A 5,220-nucleotide genomic window follows, 5' to 3' on the forward strand; every position below is an offset into this window, starting at 1 on the left:
TAACTCAAGGCATATGTTTGGGCATTCTTCGGATGTTTATGTACATTGTATGCAATCTTGATAGTGCTCAGCCTGGTTTAATGCTCACACTGTCATAATATTGGTATTTCTTGGCATTTTTATAACCGTATTACCTCTGCTATTTGAGAACTTGGAGCTTGTATGATGGGTATAACCTGTCTGCATCCATCCATGAGCTGATAATGAATTCATGCACTCACCAACTCTTCCATCCATCGGTGTGCTCACTTATTCAAGCATTCATGCATCCATGAACTCAATTTGTACTTCTTCATGATCTCAGTCACTTACCCACTCGTCCATCTATGCACTCGCTTATCTATCCAAACCAGGGGGTCTCCAACCTTTTCTATATTAAGAGCTACCTGTGTTGAATGAAAATTGTCCAGAGTTACTAATATTATTGTAATAGTAACCACATCAGACAAGATTACATTAGTGGCCATCCTATGCTATATTATCAGCAGTGATCACCTCAGTGCATCAACCAGAATGGCCAGCGGTATTGTAAAAGTATTTTTGTCACTTGGGAATGTCTTTAGCTAGTCACTACATTACAGCCATAGATGCACTGCTTATAGCAGCAACCTAATAATTCAAATATTTTCCCAGCGCCACATGATTTGTCACTCAAGTATCGGCTTTAAAACATATTTTGGAAATTCATCAATTTTTCTCTAAACATCAGCTTATGAGTTCTGAAAATACACAGATTTTTGTCTCAAATACACACTTTTCAATTTTGTATCAAAATATTTTTGATAACCAAGGTTTATTGATTTTTACAACTTTAAAGACACGCAACATGATTGGTTCCACACGTCTACACAGTAAGCATCTTTCCAATATACATTTATGAAGTTCCCACATCCAAGCCATGATACTTCAACCACTTGTTTCTCATGTTTTCAGGGGCAGTTCTGTGCCTTGTAGATCAGTCATTCCTGGTGGGCACACCAGTCCACTCCTCTTCTCCATTCTTCTATCAAAGGGGGTTCAGGGGACTTCCAGTTGCGAGCAAAATCTTGTTTGGCCACCAGTGTTGCTACTCCAATAAAGGTCCGCTACATCCTCCACTCCCCCCAACACTTCTTTCAATAAGCCCACCAGGGCAACCCCAGGGGTAAGATCAGTCTATTGGGCCAGAACCATGGAGAGTTCTTCCCCTACCCTTTCCCAAAAGGGGACCAGCTGTGGGCAAGCCCAGATCATATAAAAGAAGTCTGCCTCCACCAGAGAGCAGTGTACACACTATACCTGGGGAACCCTGCAGGCTCAGTGAAGACACCGGGGGGTCAAATAGGCAAGATGCCGGTAGTTGGCTCAATCATGCGAAGTCACGAGAAGATAGTGATGTCCCTAGTGGCCCATCATCATCAAGGTTTCCCGCCCATGCCTCCCATCGCACACGCAACCTACGAAAGTTGTCCGGAGTGTTGAGGATGTGGGAGTTGTAGATCGTAGAGATAGCTCCCTTACCCAGCCTCCCCATTAAGATCTTGGCCTCAAGGGGATTGATTGAATTCAGAGATGTGTGTGCACAATGTAAACTGTACTAGTAGGACGTGGTGCAATTGCAGATACCGATGAAACCCTGTGCAAGAGATCTGGTAGCGTTTCTGTATTTCCTTAAAGGACATTATGGCTCCCCATCTCTGGACATCTCAAAGATGTGTGATTCCCATTCTGTCCCACTGCACGATAATGGGGTAAACCCTGTGTCCCTCAGAACCTGGGTATTGGGAATATAATCTACAATGAGTTCTGTTGGGTGAAACAATTACTTAGTAAACACAATTCAATGAAAACAATATATTAACAATGCCTTTTTCTTCATGACAATTAATGTCAAGAGATGTCTGATAGGTGCTTTAGACATCAATGAAAGTCAAAACACACTGAAAACACAGATTACATTTTTCATGTACGATATTCATAATAATTAATTTAGTATATGGCTGTCACATATAAAAAAACTGAAAAATAAATAACATAGATAATGTGACTTTAGTGAGCCAAGTGACATGAGGTGGAATTTTACTGTTTGAAAACCAGGGATTTATTTCCCTATTTTGAAAACCAGAATCACACTTGTGGTAAGTCCACTACCATTCTTTGGTTCTTAGTGGTCAGAGAAATTCTCCTTAAAAATGATCCGTTATATATATGTATATATATATATATAAAAGCAATCTCCAACTTGTGAAAGACTCGAAGTAAAATGAAGCTTTCAAGCAGGAAACGGATACCCATTCATTAGTGCTGTTGCTGTTTATTTAGAGCAAAATGCCGCCATATGTATATATATATATGTGTATATATATATATATATATTATCACATCAATGTTTTCATATCATTGAAGGGTTTCTTCACTAACTTAATATCCTCCTCCCTTCATTCATTTTTGTAGATTCCCACTGAATGATAGATTCTTTTGTTTGAAAACCATGGATTAATGGATCAACTGTCTATTTCCTTGATGCAAATAATTTCACTTATGGTAAGTTTACCACCGCATTTGCCCTTCATTTGACATAGACTCCTTCAACATGGTTAGGTTTGTTTACACATTCTTACCCTTTCCAGATTGCCTCAAGTGATTCTTGCTGGATGACCATGTTCCCTGCTTAATCAAGCCAGGACTTACCTTGTGGAAAGTTTGGCCTCATTTACACTTGGTAAGTCCACCATTATTTGTGGCTACCATCTTCATTTACATTGTCTAAATTGTGTACAATAGTCAGACGTAACATACCTCACTCCGGATTATCTCATTTTACATAGGCTGTCCACACGTTTACCTGTCCTGAGGAAGACCCGCTGTGACGCTTATTCAATTGTGCATATCCTTTTGGGTCAACGCTTCTTGATCTGTTCATTTCCATAGTCTCTTCACCCTCATACTAAGAAGAAGACATTTTTAAGGGTGTTGATAGAACTTGATATATATTTATAGTAGGACAGACTTACATTGATTCATTTTACGTATACATGGCTCTAATTTGTATGTCTTGTATAACACCTATGCACCTCATGTCACTTGGCTCACTAAATTCACATTGTCTATGTTGTTTATTTTTCTGTTTTTTTATATGTGAAAGCCATATACTAAATTAATTATAAATATCTTACATGAAAAATGTAATCTGTGTTTACGGTCTGTTTTGACTTTTATTGGGTCTAAAGCACCTATCAGACATCTCTTGACGTTAATTGTCATGAAGAAAAAGACATTATTAGCAAGTCTCCTAACAACAATCCCCCTTTTCCCTACCTAAACCTCATAAATTCTCAAGAACAGGTACACATTGCTTAAATGGCTCGAAAACCCTATGTGGTTTAATTATATTAATGTGTTTTTCATATTATGTTTACACCCACTGTGTAACTGCTCATATTCGCTGTATTTGTTCATGTTTGTAAGCTTACTCTACACATGCTCCTAATTTCGATGGTGAGTGTTCCTTTTTTCTCATCTCTACTGGTACCGTACAGCGTCCTCCTTCTGGCATGAACATTCTGACGTCAAGGAGCAAAGTATTATCCATCCCGTTAGGTAATGGGAAATTACTAGTTCACTATTGGGCAATTGTAGGTAAGGAAAGCACATTTCTACTGCAGTTTCGGGTTGTGATAACATTGCAAATTTACTGTGGTGCCACTTTGGCCTTCATTACCAGTATATTGGAATTGGATGCAGGGATACCTGGGGGCCGACATCTCAGATTCCAGCTGGTATGCTTGCACTACTTTCTGTCAGTTTCAAGTGTTCTCCTCTTAGAACATATTAATGTACCTAGTAACACAGAGTCCTTTTCCATGCATTTCTCCCCGATTCCAGGCGGGAAGCCACTGACAAGTGGAAAGTGTCAGCTGGAGTGAGAGTGGGCGGTGGGGCAGTGTAGTGGAGCAGCGGGGGGGGAGTGCTGGTTTCAGCCTGCCTGGAGGGTGCGTTGTCTGCTCCCCTGTACGGCTGTAGCCGCAGGTCAGGGCTCTGGTGTGCTACTGCCCTGGCCCTACTCCTAGCCCTGTAGCATGAAACAGAGGTCTGGTCTCTTCGGGCGTTGAATGATCGGCCCGGAATTCGCAGACCCAATAATTCTGAGCCCAGACACACTTGGAAGTGCATGTGGATGAATTTTCAGCTGGGGTTATTTCTGTAGTGTGAAGGATGCTGTATCTTTACAAACCTACCCACCAACCTTTATGCCATAAATGCGTGTTGCTCTGTAAATCTAGGTTCCTATAGGGTGAACGCAGCCACGTAGCCACTGAGCTATGTAAACAAGAAAGAGATGCAGAAGGACAGTACTGACATTAGCAGGGATTAGTTATACAAGAACCCATTGAGAATCATGGCTACCTGTGTCACAAGTTCAGTTAGCCCCCTTTAATGTCCACGTATGTGGTTGGTAAAGTACCCATGCTATTGAAAGGCAGTCTGAGAATGTGTGCCCTGCACAGACCTTTCAGCGAGCAGTGGCAATTTAGGGCGCTGATGGGTGCAATTGTCATTTGATTGTATTCATAATATTGTAAATGTTGTTGCGTTTATAAAGTACTTCTTGTGATTGGTGGCTGACAGACTAAAGCATTTCTTTAGCACACTCTACTGGACCAGCTAGGTCCTCATGTATCAACACATTTCTCCATAGACATAGGATGGGGAAAACCCTTTGATACATCATGCGGCAGGTCTCTTGGCGACAGTCCTGCAAAACCTGTCTAGCCAAGTTTTCAGCATTTTCCTGAAACTAGGGACCGTGGCAGCAAAGTCTTCTATCTTCACAGAAGAGCATTCCAAACCAAGAGAGCTCGCGCAGAGACAGTGTGGACAACTTGTGAAGAAATTAAGAATTGTATAGATTGGCTTGTCTCTGCTACGCAGATTCTTGTGAGTAATATAAGACCTGCCTTTGGATGAAAGGGTTGGGCCAAGTACTATGGGCACTTGTAGGCACAACAGGCAATCTTAAATCTAATTTGCAGATCTACTGGAAGCCAGCCTTCAATCAGCAAAGACATGGTCCCACCTCAAACACAGCCCTGACTGCGGTATCCTGAGCTCACTGAATTCAACCACCCCAGGAGCCTGGAAGAACTGAATATAGAGTGCTGAATTAATCTAACATTGAGTTAATCGGAGCTCTCACAGCGAAGGCCATCGTGTGTGCTATTAGAACAGACGGAATGAGTT

The 5,220-nt window shown here is 41.3% G+C and overlaps 1 long non-coding RNA gene across 1 annotated transcript; it reads left to right on the plus strand.

Moving 5' to 3' along the window:
* Positions 1-2,432: 2,432 nt before the first annotated feature.
* Positions 2,433-3,036, plus strand: LOC146776289 (uncharacterized). Its single transcript, XR_014972374.1, has 3 exons — positions 2,433-2,523; positions 2,610-2,701; positions 2,808-3,036. It is a non-coding gene; the product is annotated as an uncharacterized LOC146776289 (long non-coding RNA).
* Positions 3,037-5,220: the final 2,184 nt, after the last annotated feature.

The sequence above is a fragment of the Triturus cristatus genome, chromosome 12 (genome assembly GCF_964204655.1).
Source record: "Triturus cristatus chromosome 12, aTriCri1.1, whole genome shotgun sequence".
NCBI lineage: Eukaryota > Metazoa > Chordata > Amphibia > Caudata > Salamandridae > Triturus > Triturus cristatus.